Genomic DNA, 25227 nt, shown 5'->3' with positions numbered 1-25227 from the left:
CGATGGTAGCTGACACTCGGCATGTGCCAACATTTTTCCCCGTCATGATATTTCTCTTTTAAAAAATGACATGATGCGTTTTGGTACCATGACGGCCTTTAAAAATGACTCTTGGGGCATTTAAACCTTCCTTAGCCCCCATTCGTAACGCCACTGTCCAGGCAGAGTTTTTCTTTTTTTCAACGCGAGCAGTATTTATTTACTTCTCCGTAAAAATGGCAAGCATATTTGGGAAGACATGTAGCTATATTCTTATAAAAGTCCCAAATACCTCCTCATGTTTTAAGCTTAGAACTTGGAAAGATTTCATCCAATTGATACGAAATTTACAGAAATAAAGTTATGTCGACAAAGTATTAGAATAAAAAGACATTTATTTAAAAGACAACTCCAGGAAATATGAGTATTTGTAGCAAATAATTTTTAATTGTATTTGTGCGAAACATTGTAGTGTCAGCTAGGGTACTTGAGGAAAACGTTTTCAAACTTTGCCAATTCTTGGATACGAAGTGGTCGTATGAGAAGGAAAATAGGCCTATAATTTTTATGAATGCCAAATTTTATACTAGATGGCTTACAAAACAATGCTTTTTTTAAAATTAATCTGTTAATCATTCAACCTCAGCAACCGTGACTTTCATAAATACCTAAGTACGTTCCTAATTATCCTAAAGATCACGGGGAAACTGGGAATACAGATTTTGGTTGCTAATTACAGCAACGAAATAATTTGCAGGGAATATGTTTGAAATGATGAGAAACTGCTGTTTATTGTATTGGAATTTATTTTAATGCTTATTCCTACAAACCTCAAAATACTTTTTTTTTTACTATTTTCAATTAAAGAAATATATTCTGTTTAATGGAATATTGCGTATAAGCTCTCCTGATTTTGTGAGAAAATGAACCTTTATAAAAATAGAAATTACTCAGTTTTATGAGACACGAGAACGAAATATCTGACAGTGAAACACACTTTAAAATGAATAAGAAATTTAATTTAGTAGTAGAAAGTACAGCTCTCACTTCTAATTGAATGTTCAGTCTCCTATTCAGTTCATTTTTCGCTGTTATTCACGCTACTTAAATACGTTTATTTAAGCGATGGGATCTGGTAGAATAACTTTAACCTGACATTCGGAAATCGTGAACTATCATTAAACAACAAAACTAAATTTCATTTAGTCAAATTGGTGCTTTTCCGTTTCAGCTGACTGCTGTCAACTTCATCAATCCCTAGGACTTCCGAACAATGGGTCCTCATTCTGATACCTTTAACATAATCCTTCAAAATATGTATATTTATTTAAATCGAAATTTTTGTTGTCTTCCGTACTTGATGTTAAACAGCATCAGGTTACTATAAATAAACTACTCACATTCATGAAAAGTAATATGCATGTAAACCACGTGATAGATTCTTTAAAAATATCATATACTAATGTGACACAAAAAGAATATTCTTGGCTTAAAGGGTCACTACTGTGTTACAATTATATAATAAATTATTCCAAATACATGAAAAGTATATGTTTTTACTACATTACCAGCCTGTTCTTATTAAACACTTGATGAAAAGAGGTAAATGAGAACACCATCTTGTTACTCAGGAGAAAGTTCAAAAGTAAAAATTGAGTCTTACTTCTAACCGTTATATCCTTTAAATCCATGAAATGCAGAGTGATTATAATTAATGCTAAACTTTCAAAAATCTGTAAAAAAATAAATGAGAAAGAAAACACTACTCAGAATGATCTGATATTTCATGTGAGCATATGTGAGGCAATACGAATTCATTTTCAGAAGAAATAATAACTCAAAAGTTGACCGATAGATGGAGATGTTGATGTTGTGACTTATGGCACTTGTCATAGACAAGCCCGCTGACTAAGCCGATTTTTTTAAGCCGAGTTTATGCAGTAGCTTCTGAGGGTAAAAGCTCCTGGCAGAAGTCTGACTTCTAGCTCATATGAAGATAATGCTCACACACTCGCTTGCACAACCCCTTTTTACCGGGGGGCTCTTTCACACACCTCACAATTAGAACACAGGGTAACCATGCCCGAACCAGGGACGCCCAGATCATGGGGAATACGCACTACCCTTAGGCAGGTTGAGCTGTACGCGTCATAAAATTCTAAATAAATGATGCGACATGTTGTTGGTGCAGTTTTTGTTCCAATCTATTCACCATGACTAGATAAAGCCACAGCAGATAGAGAAAAGTCGGTTTTTAATTTCCCTGGAACAAAAACCGCAATAAACGCAAAAATGAAATCGGCTCTTAATTGTCTCTTGGTCAAAAACAGCAAAAAAAGCCAAAACTGATGACCATCAAGGAAAGGAAGTCGCCAACGACATGCTTCAGAAATGTTTATTGTGCTCTCCGTCGTTTCCTCCTACTGGCTAAAAGTGCGAAACATTATGTTCCACAACAGATTGGAGTGTTTCAGTGGTGACATTGTGAATGTATTGCATAATGCATGTTCTCAATTCACTGAAATTCGTTATTGGACCCTCGTACGCAACATCTGTTAGGTAACTCCATAGCCAGAAGTTGCAAGGTTCAGGTCAAGTGATCGTAGTGGCTAGACTGCTGAGAAATGGCGGCTTTCCAAAATGTATATTCAATAGCTGCTTCACTGATGTGACAATATGCGGAGGAACGCCATCTTGCATAAAAATTGTGCTACCACACATTCGCGCTTTTGCAGTGCTGGAATGAACTGGTTACTTAAAAACGTTCATAACGTATCTCATTGAGTGTGCCAGGTTACAGGACTTGAAGAATCAGTCTTATCTAAAAAGAAAGAGCCGATGATAGATGCTGCAGTAAACCACACCACACAGTGATTTTTTTGAAACTGAAGAGACAATAGTTACATTTGGAATGCATTCTCTCTTGCCCACATTTTGAAAATTTGAGTATAGTCAAACCTATGGGGATGTAAATGAGATTCGTCTGTCTGCAAAGTGTTTCATGGTCCACTTCTATTCGACCAAAAAATTTCTGTGCGAAAGCTTCTCATTTTTTCAAGTTATTCGAAAGCAATTCATGAGTATGAACAATTTTGAATGTATAGCACTGCGGAATGTTTAGAAAAACTTTACGAACCGCGCTAATAGGCATGTCTAAAGTTTGAAAAATTTCCCGTGCACTGAGTGTTTCCAAAGCACTTCTTGACGTTTTCTGCAATGCTGTAGCTACATCCTCCACTGGCGTAGAAGCAATTGCTTTCCTCCCTTTACTATATTTTACTTCAAACGAGCCCATACCTTCGAATTTATCATTAATCTTCTTCAGAACTAATGCAATCATCGGACAAAAGCCGCTTCTTAAGCTCTTTAATGTCCGGAATTTCTTCAGTTAAATTACCGCAAAGTCACTGCTCTTATAAAAGAGCTTCATAAACCGAGCCCGATACTCCAATTATAGAGTCATGACTGCCTCGTCAGATGCAGAATAACAGGATTTGGATGTTCTTCGCAATTTTTTTGCAAGTGTAATTTTCGATGCACATGTCATGTATTTTAATTGTCTTTTAAAGAAACCGTTATTATATGAGGCTTGCACCACCATTTATCGGGTAATTTGTGAACTATTTTTTCTTTCGCTAAGAAATTTCCGTTGCTTCAGGCATGCTTACATAAAATATCAAGTCATTCTGATCAATTTTTTTTTTTTTTTTACAGCATCTTGAAAGTGCAGGATTAGATTCCTAGATAAGACTTTGATGTTTTATAAGTACTATTTCTGTTATCAGGTAATTCAAGAAGAAAAAAAAGTATCCCTATCTTTAATGAATATATGCAACAAAATAATAAATTTACTAATTTTAAAAAACATTTTTATCAGTGCATTAAAAAGATATTTTCGCTTATCAAATATCTTGAGGTCGAAACAAAAATAATAGATGCTTGAGGTACAGGAAAGAATTAAGAGAAATAATAGAAAACCAGAAGGAATAACACAAGAAACAAAATGTTCGTAAACATTCAATGTATAAAAATTATAATGCATTATAAATGTGATTACTATTAATAATTATCATTTCATAGCTAGGATACTTTCTTATTCCCTAAATTACAACGTATATTATAGTATAGTTAAACTCTATGCAAACTTTTAGAGGTTTAGCAATGTATGAAGAAGACACTCAGTTGATATTCAGTTAACTGTATATTAATGCTTTGTTGTAAACAAAAAGAAACAATTATAATTGTAAACCAACCACCACTATCAGATTTCGATTATTTCTCACCTTCAAAGAAATATATATATATTTTTAATTTTGTTTGTGACAACTCAAAAACACAGCAAATTATACGAAAGAAATTTGGTGTCTTGACACCAAAGTAGTAGATATCTGTCAAATATTTTATGGCAAGTCTTCTTTTTGCATCTATATATACTTGTAAATATAATTACTCTAAAGCGTAATGGCTCCATAACTTGAATTCAGTATATGACCTTCACACTAAAATTTTTCAACTTTGCCAAAATTTGAACCAAAGAATTTAGAGGTAGGATGTCCAAAATACATGTTCGATTTTTATCGCAGTATTTCAAAAATATCACAATATGTAGCATATTGTGTACCAGAAAGTCGCAGACCGAATATTTCTGCTGATTTTTAAACAAACTTTGACAAGAATTTAAAGTAATCAAAAAGAAAACAGCTCATAAAAATATAATGAGAAGTTTAGTGCCCTCTTTCGATATGAACTACATTTTCAAAATTAAAAATATATATATTTGTCAAATATTAATAACTATGCTTGGTTTCATTTGAATTTGTAAATTAAGGCTTTAATCTAAGAGGAGTCCAAAATATAATTTGTTTTAAGATGTTATTAAGCAGTGAAGTCCTTTTTGTCATTTAATATCAATCATTTAATGTCATCATATCTGTTTCATAAATAACTCATTTTATTTTCTGTTTCAATTTCAATGCGTGAATTTATTAAATGGATTGACACTGTCAGATATAATTTAAAATAATTAACAAAATGGTAAGTTTTTTTTTGGTAAATTATATACTCTTTTAGAAGATTAAACATATTATATGCTGTTTAATTAAAAAGGGTACTTATTTTTTCTATATTTTTTTCAGTAGCTTTTATTTTTATTTCATAAGTGGAGATGCTCTCTTCTGAGTTAAAATATCTTTAGCCATATTAGTGGTTTATGCCTGTAGTCGATTAGAAACCGAATTTCACCGGATGCAGTTCTTGGAATCTAATGAGGAGCGACGAACTTGTATTTGCGAGGTAGAACTCTGTAAAACGTTTTGACACGCTTCGGCGGGAACTCTGGTCAAATGGGTTGTCATCCTTAGAGCTATGTGCTTTACGAAGGCAACGGTGGATCCGATGAAAAATCATTAGAGAGAAAAAAATTTCTGACTGAAAACGTTTGAGGATGTAAGGGCTCGAAGACGGAAATTTTCAGCTTGCCGTGGGAGGCACACATGCACCTTCCAACGGGCGATGCGGAAATGAAAAAACGCAAAAGAAAACAACTCTATGACTGAAGAAAGTCTAATATCTATGTCCGATTACGAATATTTTAATTTTACTTTTGGGGGGGATGCCTTTCCGAATTACTCCAATTCTAAAGCTTCAGTTGCGATTGAACGAGATCTGTGATCCAGTTCTGACTAAACCATGCTTGGTGGTTACTGGCCCTCTATCGGAATGCCTCACTGATAATAAAAAGACATACTCTGAACCTGCAACTCCTACCTGTGTTTTTTAGGAAGAGGACAATTGCTCTTTCACATGTCGAAGCCGTCTCCGGCACAGTACCTATGAACTTGTTATCTTTTTGAAGATGAAGATAAATCTAAAATTTTCTCCACAAATATATGCAAAAATGTGACTTGATTTAAGGCAACTTTTTCATTTTGAATTGCAACTTGAAGTTAATGTTAAGATGGTGGTTTTTCTTTTTTTTATTATCATTGATTCAGAATAGACAATTGCAGTTGATTTAGAAACCATTGCAACTAACTACTGTCCTTTATTTATGTGAATTAATCACGATACCTAGTATGCATGCATGCAATTATCATATTTCTTATCTCATAAATTTTCTATTAAAAGCATTGTTGCGTATTGTATGCAACTGTTATATTTTATACTTCTTCTTGTACTTTCATAAATAAATTGAAATAAAAATTTCTTTTATTTTATATCAAATTTTTGCTCCTTTGGGACATGGCCGGGTCAACTAATGGGTTGTTACTTACACATAGCTGAAAAAATTAGTATTTAATTTGATGATTTTTTGCCCCTTTGTTTTTATTACTTTTTTTAAATATGTAAATTTTTAAATTTATATAATAACAAAATTGTTTAAAATCAATACCAGAAATGTAATTTTTTTTTCCTTTTTTCACTCATGTCACTTTTTTTAAATCCTTAAATGTAAATGATTGCAGGTTCTTAATAGAAGGAAATGGTAGCTATTAGGTGGATGTAAAAAAAATTTCGGTTTTCACAAACACATATTTAATTACTTTTTTTTATATAATTTCTATGAATACCATAGGATTCATTATATTTTATGCTAGTTATATGATAATTTAACCTTACTTTTAGTGCAAGTGAGCAGAATTTTATTTAAAGTTGTGTTACATTGAATTGTTTTAACATGAAAGAAAAAAAAGGGAATTTTCATCATATTTTAACATTTTTTTGGAAACAATGCTGTTGATAATTATCACAAAAAATACATGGAATTTCTGGCTATGATAATTAATATAACTCGATTGTCAAAACTGGTTTACCAAATTTCATTGCGTTGAACAACGTTTCGATCGAAAAGCTCAAGTTGATAATCCCCCTCAAACTGGTCTGCAAAAAAAAAAAAACTTTTGTTTAAAATTTTTTTTAAAGTTTTAACGATTGATTTTTATACGTTTTCAATGCTGATTTCAAAAATGCAATCTTACTTTTTCCATCACTTAAATTCTTTTCATAAAATGGCTCAATATTTTAAGGGAAATGACAAAAATAATATGAATTTTTTTTATCACCTCGTGAATAAACCGTTGCATTTATATCGTAACTCCGTTATAAGTGATAAATGAGCATATGAAAAAGTACTTACAATACCAGTTTCTTTCTTTTTTCCTCTCAAAATTTCCTTTTTGTTTTTCTTCTGTTGAACTAATTTGGGTTCTTCGCTTTTCAACAATCAGTAATAGTCGGCAATCATGTTGATATTCCACCTACCCAGATACCTTCTTGTAATTTTCAATGTATCTCGGTAATTTGTTTCCCTAGCTCTACACAGATTGCACCGACACTTTTAGAATAATAGTTATGATACGAATGAGAGAATTTACCTTTCAAATTCATACAGTAGACTCCCGATTATCCGCGGTGCGGATTATCCGCGCCTGCCGCACAAAGTTTTTTTTTTTTTTTTTTGACTGATTTTTTTAAAAAGGTGCAGTTTTACAGTTATGCTTTTGTAATTACATAATACATTACAGTATTAAAACAGTACATATGTATTAATTTTTCTGTGTATCCTTGACGCCTCTCGTAAGTACAAAGCACTTTTCTATTTTCATTAACAAAATGCATTTTAGGTTAGTTTTGAGTGATATACTAAAACATTAAGCGTTAGTTAAACATTTCCTGCTGTTTATTTTACGTTTTATTGTACATAAAACAGTCATTCAAAGTTGGAATGACTGTTTTCTTTTTTGCTATACCCGTTTTTAGCTTTTTTCGTATTATCCGCGATTTTTGTTATCCGCGGCGGCCGCGCCACCCAATTCCGCGGATAATCGGGAGTGTACTGTACTATGCTCTAAAAGTTTAAAATTTGTTGTCATTTTTTTCTACAATAAATTTTGAGTTCAGATTTGTTTGATTCCTAGAAAACTAGTTGCCACTTTTTTTAAAGATTTCAGGGTTCCACCCTCCCCCTTCCTATTTTAAGCACAAAGTTTTAATTCTTCATTTTCCCAATGTCAGGTCCTAGTAATAACCTTTCCTTCAATATTAAATAAACCTGGGAACTCTTCATAATAGTATTTGGTAATGATTTAATGAATTTTTATAAGGCTTTATTTTATATGCAGCGGTCGAAATATAACCTTCCATGGAATAGTCAAACTTTCATTTTGAATATATTTGAGCCCAGGTTTCAATGTTTTCCTATTCTTATCTTCTAATGTCATTTAAAATTAGCGAAGTGCTCTTTTTCCCATAAAATATGAAACGTTTCTTCAGAGTTTTACTGAATAGTTTTTCACCACAAATTTAGTAGAAACAATACGATGAGTTTTCTCAACCTCTCGAAACCATTTCTCTCAGTCGGAAATCATATTAACAGTAAAAAATTTTTTCTACTTAAATCTTGAATTACATACTCGCGTACAACGCTTAACTAAGTAAGACGTTGATGGGTGAGTTAAAAAAAATGGCTGAATGTTGAAGCGAAGTGATGGAGGAAGAGGAGAAGACAGATAAGTAGCAACCGATTAGTGATCAGGTTTTAACTTCGTCTCTCTCTGTGGTGTTTAACATACAATATGCTATTTATAAGGAAAACCCCCCCCCCAAAAAAATATTTTATTCCTTCATGTACAGAAATTATATAAAGCAAATTATTTTTCAAAATGTAGTTAAAATTTCAAATAAATAACATTATGCTGTATTCAGATATAAAAAAATTCGTACATATTACACCTGTGATTTGTTATAAAATTGTTGGTGATGGAATTTAATTACTTTTACAATAATTTCCAGTTATCTTTCCTACATCCAAAAAAATGCTTAAAACCTTAATTATTTTTAAGATAATTTTTTTATCTTAAAAATAATTAAGGTTCCAAGGTTTTTTAAAAATGTGAATTGTGCTTTTTAGTGTTTTTACAAGCATCTTTAAAAATAGATTTTACGGATTAACATACAGTTTTCTATAATTATTAAAGGGGATCGTAATTTTTGAGAAAGATATTTAAAAAGTAAGTATTATTCAAGAAAGTGTAACAAATGACACTACTAATGGCTTGAAAATTTACGAGCCTGATGTAAAAATAGAAAACTGATTCAACCAATAAAATAATTAATGAAAAGTTATTGGTGCAAATATAATATTCTTAAAGGACAACTTTTTTGACATATATGGTGATAGTAAACTCAATTACCACATTGTGAAGAACCCTCTAATAATTTTTAATATACAGAATTATGCGAAAGCTCAAATCAAATGTGGAGAATCTCTTTTTACAAAGTTATTTTTTTTTTATTTCCGTTCTTAAAAGTCTATTTCAGTGCACGTAAACATTAGAAATTTTGTGAAAGAAAAAAAGATATTTCTCCAGCCAGTTTATTCTAATGAAAGCCATATCCGCATTTTTTTAGTTAAATTTAAACGGTGACTTTAAAGTAATTAATTTTAAACTTAATTTTGAAATAGACCCTCAAAACATTTTTTTATCTTATTAGTATTACTTTACTAGAAATTTTTTTCTCTTATTACTGTATTATTAATTTAAATAAAATTTTCAAATGATATTCGAATCAAGACAAATTAAAAGAAGACGAGTGAAAGCAGAAATACAAAATTAAGATGTTCATTAATTAATATTAAGAACTCTTTCTCTTCTTTTTAGGGGACTAACCGCCATACATTCAAAAGAATTTCTGACCGCACTTGATAAAAAAAAATATATGGAGATTAATGATAATAATAACGACAAAACAGTGATAAAAGTATGTTCAAAACTATTTTTTTATGATAACGCACATATGAATGAAAGTATAATAAACAAGAATTGCTACTATAATCGAAAAAACATTTTCTTTGCAAAAAAATTATTGAAAATGCAATCGAAAATGAAGATTTCAAAATTATTTAAATCATAAATTTTTTTTTTCTAATAATCAACTATTTGGCTTAATTTTAAATTTCTGATTAGAAATATTTTTTCAATTCAAAGATAATTAATCCAAAGTCATTTTAAAATTTCGTTTTCATAGCTAGTAATTCAACAAAGACAGATCTTATTCCAATTTTAAAGCAATTTCAAATTTCTACAAAACTCTCATTGCAAAAATCATGAAGTTCTTTTGCGCACAACAAGTACAGTAAAATTCTTGGGCAAACATTGAATTAAGTAAAATTTTATAATTACATATAAAAACTAACTATCGTAAGCAAAATTTTAATTCTAAATTCATATGTGGCACGTGATATTCGGAAACTGAAGGGAAAAAAAATTACAGGAATTGTACTTCTGACCGTTAAGCTTTTGTTCTCGCTAATCGCTTATAAAACTTTTCGTGATCGAATGAAGTAAGGAAAACTAATTCGCATTTGATCACTCCAGACATAATGTACGTATATATTTACATGATTAAAACAATTTAGAAATGCATGAAAATGTTTAGTTTCTGCATTGAATTAGCCAGAATTTAAGTTATATACAATATAATATCTTCTCAGTATTTTAATTGAAAATTTAAGGAATCCAAAAAAAACAACAAAAAAAACGAATTTTTGTTGAATTTCAATTAAAAACGTTCTTGTTAGCTAAGTATCATTGTAACTAGAATCCTTCGAATATCTACGAAATATTCAAAAGAGAAATTAACAAACTTTTCTGCTTCAATATTTAAGAATCTGGAAAAGATATTGTTGATGCTAGTTTTGTTTCTGGCTCTAAAAAATTAAATACGCGTTTCCCATCACGGTGCCTTCCATAATTGGCTTCCGACTTATGAGTAACTTACTGTGGAGCTTCCTCGACTTACTGTGGAACTTCCTCGCGCTAGTTTCAGGTTAATATTTTTATTGTGATCGTAACATATATTGTATCCATGAAAGCCGGTACTGTTATTTTTTTAACCCTTATAGTAAAAAAATTCACTGTTTTTTTGTTGTTTGTTTGTTTTTATTTTAGTGCATGAAACGAAGCATAAATAATTTGAAAATTTCATATAGATTTATGACAATGAAAATGACATTCACTGAAGATTACTTACGACATATTTAAAGAATTACTCAAACACATTTTCATCGCAAGTTTTCATGCAACTAATTTCCTGCATTATTTTGTCTTGTTTTTGGCATCGGTATCGTATTCCGACTAATTACATTGATTATATAAACTACGTTGACTCTAGTGAATTTATAGATATTTTTAACAATATTATTTAAGGAAAGATCATGCTTTATTTTTTACTTTCTCGTATATGAAGTATCGGAAAGTATTGTAATAGTCAAAAAATTCGAAATGAAGATTTTGTAGAATCTACACGTTTCAGACCTTAAGAAGAGATAAGATAATAATAAGATATTTAAGAGATATCTTATAAGATATTTATCGGGATAAGATATTTATTGGAGAGTAAGTTTAAATTCTCTTTCATAGAAAATGTCAAAAATGAAAGTATGAGGAACTTGTAACCATATCAGTTTTCATCCTAAAATCAATACATTATAACAGAATAATTATAAGGATTTTACTTAAAATTTTAAAAACTTTTAATGGATAACCTATTCATGGATACTGGCAAGGGAGACTTTTTTTCACTCTTTTACTGGACCTTTTTTTAAACTCAAAACTCTGAAGTTGTCTCTTCTGTTTTTCCTTACAAATTTTAGGAATTTACCCATTTATTTAATCCCCAATATAGTGATGATTTTTATTTTGTCACTGTACGTTCTAATACATTTTGCTTTTACATACCTGTTTCTACATACCATCAGACTAAAAATATAGCTTTACGTATTATAAAAATAATTAAATTCGGTATATTGAGAATTATTTACTTAAAATGGTGTTCAGCCAAAAGAAAGACTTGCAAAATTCTCTTCTAAAGTCAAAATAATACTCCAATAATTTTAATAATTGGAGTAAACATCCGTGTCTTGTGTAAAAATGTCTACTGCTTGAAATAATTGGTTAAAACATCTTGAGCTGTAATATGTTCAAAATATTGGTCATTCCAGGCAGTTTTAATTTCTTTGCAATTCTTTACGATCATATTATATTTTTCTGTTTTACGCTTCTTTTGCTTTCTGTAAGACGAAGGGTTAATTATTTTAAATATTATATAAATTAATTATATAATAAATATATAATTAATTATTTTAAAAGTGTAATTTATTTTAAATATATTATGTATATTTCCTTTTAGTTTCAGCTGTTAACCTTTACCGCACCTTACCTAACAATTTATCAAACAAGTCATTTCTTAAATCCTTTATTTTTTTAAAAAATATATAAATATAATGGGAATTTATTTGTATTTAGAAACGGATTTTATACAACATTTTTTTGTGTTCTAATAAATGAAAATATTTATCATTAAACTAAATTTGCCAAAATTTCAAAATCTTAAAGTATGAGTCAAATTGATTGCATGTTTCCGATGAAGAGTTGATTCTTATTTACAATATTTTTCTTAATTAAATAAATTGTCTTAGTGCAAATATTGAGCATTTCTTCGAGATTCATTTTTTATTTTATTATAGTTATTTTAGATTTTGGTTAATTAGAGAGATTCAAAGAATTCGTATTTCCAGAACTAATTAAAATACTTGATATCAACGGGGGATAGGAAAGAAAGAAAACATTAAATCTTAATTATTACGTTAGTTTTAATCACATATTTCGTGTTTTTAGAGTTATTTTATTTAAATACTAAATTGAAAAAAAATCAAATGCATCAATGACATTAATGTTGCTTGACAGCTAAATGATGACGTTTATTTAAAGAATTCACATTCTTTTCCACTAAAATAATTGAATTTCTTTCGTTTTAAGCTTTATGGAATATAAAATGGGCTTGTTTTTAAAGCTCTATTCTTTTATTCAAACTTATAAAATTTCTTATTGTTTATATCCTCACCATGTTATGCAGCAATTTGACTTTATTATTTACTTTTTTTTTGTATTGAAGTAATTTACAAATATTTAATGGCGCTTACTTTAATTTTTCCAAAACAAAATTTAGAGCACTGTTGATGTTATATAAAATATTCTGCAGGTGGTAATTCAAGTACTTAGTTAGTATCTATTATATTTTCAGTTCCCGAAGGGTATTGAAAATGGCTTAGATGAAAGAATTGAGTATTTGAGAAAGTACGAAGAGGTACAGTAAGTCTCAGACACAAGATATCTGAAACAAATAATATTCTTAGTGTTTATTTAGGTATGTCAAGTATTTTAATTGAGCAAAAAACTTCAGATAATGAAGGAAATTCTAAATAAAAAGCAGAAAAATGGCAATCGCGAATTATCTGGAAGAAAAATATTACGAGTAATTAGAGTTTAATAAATTCAGACGCAACGTATAATCTTGAGGTACAATAAGACGGATTTTGCGACGAAGACATCTTAATAAAAGGTTTTGCATGCTTTCTAGAAAACTACCCGTTTTCTGAAGCTTCAAACTATAGCTTTCAGAGCATCTTAAATTCTTAAAACTAAAATAATACTCCAAACATTTTAGAATTCTTTCGGCTTGTTTATTCATTCAACTTAATAGCATATATTACAAACATTGCCAGATGGCAAAAAGTTTACAGTTGATCATCAGCTATTATACAAAAATAAACGAAATAGTATTAATAAAATATGTTTATCAAAGAAAAAATCTTTTGCTTTTACTTTTTAATAATATTTTAATGAAATAAAAAGAGTATCAGTTATAAAATGTTTGAAAAGGAATCGTCTGCTAATGATATTTACCGAACACACCCACCTTTGATTATTCGTTAATAATCAAACAGAAAATAAGGTAAATAAGCTTTGGATACAAAATAATTTGCATTGTTCAAGGCCTCAAAAATCTTGAAGGCACTTTTACAGTTCCACCTCTTCTTGTTTTAAGAGGTTTTTCACTAAGAGGGCTTTCATTTTCTATATACTTTATCTCAAGGGCATAAATCCGGCCAACAGGACGTACAATCTCACAGCTTGATGTTTTCAATAGCACTACTCTAACGTTTTTATACTTATCAGGATAAACCTCAAGAATTTTAGCCGTTGGCCACATTAATCTTTTCTTTGAATCATCTTTAATTAAGACAATTTCTCCAGGTTTTACTTCATAATAATTACTTTTCTTCCGTGGTTGTAATAATATGCCTAAATATTCACGGCGAAATCTGTTTCTTATTGTCTTAGTCGATATTTCAGACGCCTTTTAACATCGGTAGTGTCGAGTTTATCTAAATCGGGCACTCCCACAGTCGGAATCTTGTATAAACATTGATGGAGTGAGTGGAATGAGGTCATTGGGATCTTCGGATAAGTACGTAAGAGGTCTGGAGTTAATGAGCGCCTCACAATCACATAAGATAGTAACTACCTCTTCATAGTACAAACAGGCATTCCCTAAAACACGTCTAAGAATTTTTTTTTTTCACCATTTGTACAATCCGTTCCCAAAACCCACCCCATCAGGTTGCAGAGGGTGGTATGAATTTCCATGTTTTTCTTTGGATAGAAGTTTCTCTTTCGATCACATCCCAATCCAATTTTTGCAGCAAATTTTCAGCACCTCCAAATGAGTGCCATTATCGCGGCCTTGTCTGGCTATAAACCGTCGAAGGCAAAGGAAGAAGAATCTAATATCAAGTGACAGTGTCAGTTCGAGGTGTATTGCTCGATACACTGCACACGTGAAAAGAACTATCCAACATTTTTCACCTCCCTTAAGCGTAAGTGGTCCATCTAAATCTACGCCGCTCACTTCAAAGCAGCTGATTCTTCTACTCTGTCCTGAGGCAAACCGATAGGTAGGGTCTCTATGTTCCTGGAATTGTATCTCTTGCATTTTAAGCATTTGTTAATTTCTCTACGAATGGTTCTTCTTCCACTTATAATCCAGAAATTTTCTCGCAATTTTGAATAGAATCTGCACTCCAGCGTGAGAATTTTCCATATGAGTCTCTCAGACAAGAAACTCTACTAACATATGTTTTCCAGGAAGAAGAATGAGTATCTAAAATTTCGTAAGTTGTCCTTCTCAGTTAATTTTCTTTTAATCCTTAAAATACTCTCCTCATGTCTAAAGATATTGAAGGTCTTCAAACCTCTAACTGATTCTTCTGTGAAAGACTCGTCTTGAATCATCCTAATAATACTTTTTTCTGCTTCATTTATTTCAGATGAAGTCAAACATCACTCTTTTCTGCATTCCTTTTTGGTCTTAGAATTATGCTGAAATCTTGAAATCCAACCCAAAATTTTAATTATTTTGGCATAGCTGGAAAATCGAGAGAAAAGACTTGCAGAAACGGAAGAGTTGTTTACAAGACTAATTGATTTGCCACATTTTTCTACAGGGACAATCTCTTCATTAAAATGGTGATTCGCTTCTGGCCACAACTCCTCACGTAAGAGTAACCATTTGGGTCCCTCCCACCATTTAGAATTCAGAAGCTTCAAAACGGAACATTCACGAGAGGGCAAATAGGCGGGGTTTAATGGTCCCGGAACATGTCTCCAGTCATCTATATTTGACAGCTTCCGAATTTCATTCACTCTATTGTGGACAAAAACGCTCCAAGTTTCGTCTGGTCTGATCCATTAAAGAGCTGTGGGAGAGTCGGTCCAAAACTGTGTTTTCACATTTACAATATTTAAACTATCTTTTACAAATTTTGAGAGTCTTGTACCAATGCAACAGGCAAGCAGTTCCAGTCTCGGTATAGTAAGGGGTTTTAAGGTAGCTATTCTAGATTTAGCAGCTAGTAATTGTACAGAGGTTCCATGGATTGATTGGCATCAGATGAATACAACTGCTGCATATGAAATGCCACTAGCATCGTAAAATACGTGAAAGCTAAAGGAAAAAACATGACTGCTAAAAATTTTCCTCGGAATTTTCACAAGATGTAACATTTTAATATCTTCTATCCATTTAAGAAATTTTTCCTTCATATCCGTTGATACTTCCAAATCCCAGCTTTTTTCGATCGCCAACTCTCTTGCAATAACATTTTAGGTTGCAAAGAGACTGGACGAGTAAAACCAATCGGATCAAAAACTCTATTGGCATAAGATAAAATCACACGTCTAGTAATTGTATCGGGAGGCATGTCCAGTAAAGAATTATCACAAAAAAGCACATCTTCTGATTTTCCCCACAAACTTCCTAAAACAGGAGTTGGTTTGGGATCTTTTAATGAAATTGCCTCTCCTATGAATTCCCAACCTCTAAGGTCAAACTTGGCTTGGGCCATCAACTTTGTTGAATCTTCAATAAAGTGTTGCAGTTCCTGCTCTGAATCTACAGATGTCACACAATTGTCGGCATAAAATGAGTCACAGCAGTATCATGATAGGGAGAAGATAAATACTGGTCCAAATGATGGTGGATGACAACACTCAACAGAAAGAGGCTACAATTCAGGCCAAAAACTACTCTGGGATGTTGATAAACTTTAGTCGCATCTGTGCTCTCATTCTTCCACCACAAAAATTTCAAGTATTTTCTATCTTCTTTAGCAACAGATATTTGAAGAAACGCCTTTTTGATGTCTGATACAACACCAAAAGTTATCTTCCGAAATTTCATAAGTACTGAAGGTATCGTCGCTATAAAATTTGGACCTTTCATCAAACAATCATTCAATGTGAGATTACCTATTGACTTGCATGAAGCGTTAAAAACTGGCCGCACTTTGGTGGTGGAATCCTTCTTAAATACTCCTCGATTAAATAGGTAATGACCAGGACTCTCATCAGAATCTTCTATATTACTTTCCTTCTTCCACTCTTCGAAGACAGCATCATAACATTCGAATTGACTGCTCTTTAACAACTTCATACTTGTAGAAACCAGCCTTTTCCCAGCAATGTCTCTATTTGTAGGTAATTCATCTTGACTGCCCATCCAGGGAAACTTGATCTCATATCTTCCATCCTCGTCAATCTTTACATTTCTGGTGAAATAATCAAAAGCTTTACTTTCTAAGTCTTTTGAATTATCAGTCTCATATGGGTCCATTATACCTAGAGTTTCTAGTCTCCACTGGTCTGAAATGTCATTATTTTGAATAAAAAAAATATAGAGAGGAGTTTTTGTTGAAAACAGCTTTTGTTTTTCCCATTACACTCCAACCCAAATTGATTTCGACAGCAATCAAAGCAGATGACAAGGGACATATATTTCCTGTGAAGAGATTTCCAGCACAATCAGCTCCTATCAACAATTCTATAGGCATCGAGCTTTTCCCAACATCAGTGAATTGGATACCTTTATTCTGTAGCTCCTTGACCCATGTACCTTTTTGTATGCTAGGAATAAAACCACAAATAATATCCTGATCCAAAACTTGCATCTTACAAGAATAATTTTTCTTCAAATTGCTCACTGACAGTTCATAACGATTATGTTTCTTCCTGGAACTACTACGCCAAATACTACATGCGTTAAATTTTGGCTTCTTTCTGTGGTTATTTTCATTTTATTAATGGTAGACTTCAAAATATATGATCTTTGTGATCCTGTATCGAATAATGCTCTTACCACTTTGCTTCTTCTACCCTTCTACCCGCCTCAATGCCGGCGTCCTGGCACAGGGGTATCGCGTCTTCCCCGTGACCTGGGCGTCCTGGGTTCGAGTCCCGGTTCGGGCATGGTTTTTCTTCATCTGTTCTATCTGTGAGGTGTGTGAATGTGCCCCCCTGTAAAAAGGGGTTGTACAAGCGAATGTGATGCGTGAGTAGCTAAGACGTACTCTTGGCCCTAGTTGGCGCTACTAAAACAAGAGACGCTCCCTTGGCTTAAAATCGCTGACTTCGTCAGCGAGTTTGTCCATGGCAAGTGCCATTATAAACAACAACCCGCCTCAATTAATACTAAAAGTGTTTGTAAAAGAATTTCCGGTTCACTTTGATTTGATAACACTATATTTCCATCAGTGCTGGTACATTCTGCGACGTCAGGTTTGGCGTTATTGAACTTTTCAGGAACATAATTGTCCAATGTCTTCGCTGACAAAGCATACATTGAATACTAGATTTATATTTTATAGAAACGTGTCCAAACTTCAAACAGGCAAAACAGGCCTTATTCTTCTTTAAAATATCTTGTTTTTCTTCCAAAGACATTTTCTGTGCTTTGAAACAGTCTTGAGAATTATGGACTTTTCCGCAAAATACACAAGATTTCAAAGATTTTGCTTTATAAACCAAATCATTAGCCGTGGGAACAGGAGTTTCGAATTCTCGATATTTTTTTACCGTGCCTCCGAGTTTCTGTGGAATTGAAGCCTGATTTTGACATCAAATCCTCTATTCCTCTTCAACTTCCACTCGGAGAACTAATAGCAATTGCGACAATTTATCGCCACAAGAATTTGTATCATCTGCTGTATTGTTCACTGGATTTCGTAGCCAAACTGTCAATAAATTTTCAGGAATACAAGATTCCACTTGCGGGAAAAGTATAGCAGCATATTTTTTGGTAGTAACGGCAATAGATTCCAGTGACCTTAACTATGACTCTAATTTATTGTAGAGTTGCATTATATTCAATTTTGAATTCATATTAACAGTATTTTTTACTACCAATGAAAGTAGTTCTCTTACATAATATTCAACAAGAAGTTCTTCACGGCCAAATCTAGCCTTGAAGCTGTCAACAACTTTAGCATAATTGTTTTGCATTTGGCGGATAATTATCAACTATTTCACGCGCTCTACTGCCTATTATTGTACTCTGTATGAGATATTGAAATTTTTCTTCATCGCCGATGGTAATGTCCTCGTGAATTCTGCCAAACTGACTCCAAAAGCTAAGCCAATCTTTAACTTCACCGCCAAACTTAATTCATTCTATTTCGGGAAGTTTTAATTTAACTTTCTCTTCATTAACTGATTCCGGCGCTTCGGATATAGAAGAGAGTTTTTATAAACATGTCTTTACACAAATCCGTGCAGCATCTAATTTTTCGCGATATCCTTCTATTTTTTCGTACTCTTCTTCATATTATTCAAGTTTAGCAGCTACTAATGCTTTACATACGCTATCATCAAATTCTGCCAAATTAGTAGCAACTCTTTCTAAAGAACAAACTTTTATTTCAATATCATCACGATTTAAATTTTCTTCATTCAACGCCGTTATTACTGCATTATAATGTTTCGTAAAATTCGCCCTGACTAGATGGACTACGTCTTTTCATGAGATCTTCCATAATCGAAAACGAAAGCAACGGAAAACGAAAGTTTAATTTACTGACCTATTTCTTCAATCATATCCGGTCACCACAATTTTGCATGCTTTCTAGAAAACTACCCGTTTTCTTAAGCTTCAAACTATAGCTTGCAGAGCATCTTAAATTCTTAAAACTAAAATAATACTCCAAGCATTTTAGAATTCCTTTGTCTTGTTCATTCTTTCAACTTAACAGCATATATTACAAACATTGCCAGATTCCAAAAGGTTTACAAGGGATTATCAGCTATTATACAAAAAATAAACGAAATAATAGTAATAAAATATGTTTATCAAAGAAAAAATCGTTTGCTTTTACTTTTTAATAATATTTTAATGAAATAAAAAGAGTAGCAGTTATAAAATGACTGAAAAGGAATCGTCTGCTAAATGTCTGTTAACAGATTTAAATTATGATATTTACCGAGCAACAGGAGTTGTGGACTTATCTCGATTGGGAAAAAAGTTGCTTGGCCCAAAGAATCTTATTTCCTGATCCATGATACAAATGGTAAGATAAGAATATATCCCTAATTGGTTGAATATTGCACCCAGTTTATCTTTTCTGACCACATGACTTCCTTATGACTGGGATATCACCTAATGGGGACAATCAGTTTAAGCATGAGAATGTGCTTGTTATTATGTGTGACTGATTCCCAACTGGCTTCTGTTTGGTGTGCAGTGGCATAATGGAAGCCTGGTACTTCAGAGTTTTGGGGAGGACTTGGGAATTTTTGGAAGACAGTTTTAATTTATCAGACGATTTTAAAGTCATTCGGCGACAGGCAAGGAGAGGGGACAAAAAGTAATATATCCTGGTATCGTTTATACCACTTTCAGTTCCTGGTGTATTGAGAAGTTTCAGAACAAGAATTTGAATTAAAGTATCTTCAATATCCAATTTAGTCTCCTGAAGTTAATACTGATGTGCATTTGTGAGAAAAAGTGAAAAGATCCGTTGATGATTTGGAACGGATCCAGTGGAATCCATATCATCCAGTCTAAACGAGCTTAGAGCCGACACATGACTGTTTCAGATTATTTTCTCAGGAGATACAACGGATACTTTGTAGGATTCATACCCAGAAGTACCTATATGACGAAAAGAATCCAGAAACTTTCGGATAAACACATTATTTCGAATTTTTCCGGAAATACTTGATGAACTGACTTTAGACTCAAACCATGTAAAAAATATCCTTGGTTTGATAACAAATTTCATCCATATAACAAATTTCATCCGTAAAACCCAAAGCGTTTTTGAGACAACTTTGTCACAGACAGACATAATTCCCAAAATGTGTCCAGGGTAAATTAAAACGCGGAGATTAATCAAAATCTCGAATTCAAATTTTTTTGATGATTACAATATTTTCTCTATACTTCATATACGAGAAAGTGGCAATATTATAGAAACAAAGCATTCACAAAAGAACGCAAACGAAGTAGTATCAATTGCTGAACTTCTTTTTAGTAGTTTTTTTTAGACAGTATAACGTTTGAAATCTTTTAGGATAAAGAATTATTGTAAATCGTAGACACTCTTTTTTATGTATATCGAAAAATCGAAATTGATCTCAAAATTAAACTTGTTTTGCATCATATGAAAACACTACCAAAAGCTATTTTTTTTTAAGTTATCCCAGATTCACAATGCATTATTAAAATTACCAACGTATGGTCCTTTTATTCCAAGTTCTCGCAAGATATCAAGAACTATAATCAAGTATTCGGGAATTTTCCAGCTGCCAAAAAATGCCGAAATCTGTACACAATCGATGCGAATCTGGATCAGTTATATAACTCGAACTTACGACCGTACAGATTACTTATAAACTGTTATAATGAGGAAATTACGCTCTTTGTCGAGAATTCTATAATCCGTGAAGTAGATCAATTCTGAAAATGCTCACTCCAATTCGTTAATTTGCTTAAATTACATCTATTTTATCCCAAATTATTACCCAAAATTTCCAATTTCACACCATACCAGCAATTTCTTTGAAATTCTTGCAACTGTCAAAATTTCCTCCAAGGTTAATATTTTGTTGAGCAAACATTGCTCCCTTTAATTAACTTTAAAAATTCCAAATTTTTTACCGATATAACAGCTGTTTAAATGAAAGGACAATTCAAATGCTAAAGTGGCGATGCATTTTGACGCCTTATGCCTTGTGGGATTCCGATAACCATTATATTTCTCTCTTCATAGCAAACGTTTTTTAGTGGTTGCATCTTCTAACGCTGCAGCTTCAGTATCAGGTTTTGTGAGTGTAACACCACTGTAGACGACGTTTACTATTAACATCTGTGACAAGTGGTTTGGGAATTGCTGCTCTGCCATAAATGTTCTAATTATGAAGGTGCCTTCTAACTGTAATCACTGACACTGGAGAATCCAGATGGGTATTGAGCTCTGCGGTCATTTTTTCTGCAGTTGTTCGCTTTTTAGACATTACAATCCGTTTCAATACCCGTCGGTCTCTTTCACTGAGCTTCTCTTTCCGCCCACTATTTGGCTTTCCCGAGCTTGTCTTGCCGCGCTGTGTGTATGCTGTCATGACTTTAGACACCGTACCTCTAGAAACGCCTAAAAGTTGGGATATTTCGGCCACACTTTTTCCAGCTAGACGGCCTCCTAGAATTTGGCCTCTTTAAAAATCTGAGGGGTCCGACATTTTACGCTTTTGAAAAAAATCCAAGAATTACAGAACTTCAATAAAGCTAACACGTACTACCAGAATATATACATTGCTGTTTATAAAAAAAAACTGGTAGCTATTAATGTATTTTAATGCTTACGAATTCAATTATCAATTAACAACAAAAAAAAAATCTAATGTAATTGGCCAGTCAATAGAATGATTAGTGCGTTCCACATCATTTTATAGATTTTGTTTCCTTCGTAATTATATTTATTAGTTAAGAAAAAAAAATTAGTTTGATATTGCTTACTTTAATAGGAGTATTTTCAAAATAGTAGAAATAAGGGAAGTTTGTCATATTTGAATCACCAAAATAGTTTTTAATGAAATGTGACAGAAAAATAATTTCAATAAAGGAAAAACACTAAATTTTTTGTAGTTTATTTACTTTTAAAAATGTAATAAACACTCTGAGAAATACGCTTTAATGTAGAAAAAAATATAGCCTATTAAAATCGTTTCATCGGATCAATTAAAGAAAATGATTCCACAAATTACATCACTAATTTTTTTAAGCTCAATAATGGAAAATAGGTTTTGATTTTCAAGCTCATATCAGCATATAAAATCTGAACTCAAGTTTGATATTTTATGAACGATATCATTTCCTTTTTTATTCGTTTGTTCCTCAAGATATAAAAGAATACAGCCTTAATTTTTCTATTGATTGGTGGCTTTTTATATTAATTATTATCTTTTTGCTTTAGACTTGTCCAATTTCAATTAATGATAATGTTTACAACTGCTTTCTGAGAGCTACGATAGACCTCTTCAAATTCAGGTAATAATTTTAATTCCAATTTAAGCCCTTTTTGGAGGACCCCCTCCCCCACAAAAAAAAAGAATAACCTAACCTCATCTTTAAAGTATTTGAATAAAATTATACTATAATATGTACTAAACTGTGGTCAATAAAATTTACTCTCAAAGGATATAACATGCTTAATTTCAAGCGGTAGAAATTCTATCTTTCCTTTGATAAAACATAACATTTATTAACTTTCATTACATTTAAAAAAAAAATAGAATGATATTCTATTAATTAAAGGGCTTAAAAATTGGTTCCAAATTAACACCTTCAACACCTATGCAGAATTACATTAACTTAATAATGCTTGAGCATATGTGATTGAGTTCATGTGACATGAGGGCTGGCTTTTTGAGTTAGTCAGCAAAGATTTATCAAATATCTATTGATAAAGTTAATTGATTTCTTAGTTCAGATATAGTGCCAATAAAAACTAACTGAATCTATCGTTACCATACAATATACTTTTGTAGAAAATGAGACCAACTCAAGGACTTCTAAAAACGGCAGTTGTATCATATGAACAGAAAACTGCGAGTGATGATGAATTTCTTGCACGAAAAATTTTCTTCACTTTTCCAAACGTGAAATGTTTTCAAATTAATGTCTCTGTCTAGATTAAAGCAACATTTGTCTCTCCAAATAACATTTTTCAGAAAAAAAAAAGTTTTGATTTTGCATTGCAACAAAAACAATGCTTTTCTTGCTGAGTATTCCAGTAAGTCTCTGAGATGGTTTAAATGTTCAGTTTCCCAAGTTTCTCTTCCCTTCTTTATAAAGACGATAGTGCAACTGCCGAAGAGTGAAAATGAACAACGTTATTATTATCAATTTTTTTAAAGCCATAATGACTTGATGATGTACTAATTGCATTCCGAAATAAACGCTTTCTTCCACATTTGTGGCCAGTCCTACGAAATTTAAAACTAAGCATATACCTACAAATGTTCTAGATGGAAATGTGAAATTTTGTATAGATGAAAATAAGAACCAATATATACTAATTCACTCTTGAAATTATGATGGATATAAAAAAATTTAATTTTTGCAATTTTTGTACAATTGCCTATCTTATTGAATGAAATTTTGAAATTCGAAGTATGTTTAGATGCAGTATTTAAAAAAAAAAGTGACTTTAGAAACCATGCTTACATAGTTGTGAAATTAGTTTTTATCTTAAGGCCTAATATTTAAATATTTACCATTCTAATTTCAATTTTGATTACGATAAAGGTCCAATCTATATAAATCTATACTTTTGGCAAGAAATTCAGGGGCGAAAAAAACAAAAGAACGAATAAAATATAAAGTAATATATTTTATTTTTAGCTTTCTTTCGTGCATAGATTTAAGACAAATTGAAAATTAGTAATATATCATTGGCAGCGCTTTTAAGAAAATAGGCAGAAATTTGCTACTACATTACTTGCGAATAAAATTTAAGCTCATGATACTGTATTTGAGAATTAAGCGTTTTAATGTAGCACGTTTAGATGTTGCATTTAAATTAATTATCAACATTTTCTTATTGAAAAGGTTTTTTTTTCTCCTGAGAATTAACCAGCAGCTGTTTTTTAAATTATTAATATGATTCCTATCATTTATTTTAGCCAGCCAAAAAGCTTATTTTTTTGCAAAAAAAAAAAAAAAAAAAAAAAACCCTTATTTGAACAGCTTTAACGTAAAAAATACATTAGCTCATTTCAAGTATCAGTTTGTGGAATGTATATACATAAATGCATACATACATATAGAAAGAATTAAACCTTATTGATATCCATTTAAATTTGAATTTAAAGCCCTTTGTATGTATTTTTTTTCATTTTGTTAAATAAAGTTAAAACGTAAGAGATATAAAGATTAAATCCTCATAAAACTAAAAATTATAATCCATTTTATTAGATTAAATTTGTATTATGCACATCAGAATTATAATTTTTATAAATGTTTATCCGTGTGGGAAAATTATAAACGTATTCCTTTTAATAAATACATTTTTAAAGCAAATTTCTCACACTTTATATTTATTATATTCAACACTCGTTTGAAACGTGGTAAGGTCATCAGCATTTTTCTCAAGGAAGTTTCGTTTCGTTATCAGAGACAAGGAGTATCTTTCTCATTCATAGTGAGTTGATTACCATTTGGCGTACATTGTAAAATCGCCAAATCTTACATGCAAAGATAAAGTTTATAATGTGGTAGTCTTTCTTGACACTTGAGCGGAAAGGGGGAAATTTATCGAGTGCAAGTACCATAGAACCATTTAGCTTTTAGACATTTAAAAAAAATTAAAATATGCATCGGAAAAATGACATAAAAGCGTATGTTTCCGTCTTGCTATTTTTATTTTATTTATGATAGGATTTTTTTAAATTATTTAAATGTGTGAAATTTAAGTTTTGCGACTTTTAATAAATATTTAAAAGTACTTTGAGAATCCGAAAAAAAATTCCATTCCTTTGGCAGAAACCTGTGTTTTTATTCCTTCCATCGATTACAGTT

General features: G+C 31.6%; 1 protein-coding gene across 7 annotated transcripts in view; it reads left to right on the top strand.

Annotated features, from left to right (window-relative positions):
- Positions 1–25227, top strand: part of LOC129960009 (rho guanine nucleotide exchange factor 25-like) — a 575803-nt gene that overhangs the window by 180018 nt on the left and 370558 nt on the right. The window lies entirely within an intron of this gene.

Source organism: Argiope bruennichi, chromosome X2 (assembly GCF_947563725.1).
Source record: "Argiope bruennichi chromosome X2, qqArgBrue1.1, whole genome shotgun sequence".
Classification (NCBI taxonomy): Eukaryota; Metazoa; Arthropoda; class Arachnida; order Araneae; family Araneidae; genus Argiope; species Argiope bruennichi.
Note: the sequence above shows the minus strand (reverse complement) of the source record. Positions and strands in the feature narration are given on the sequence as shown.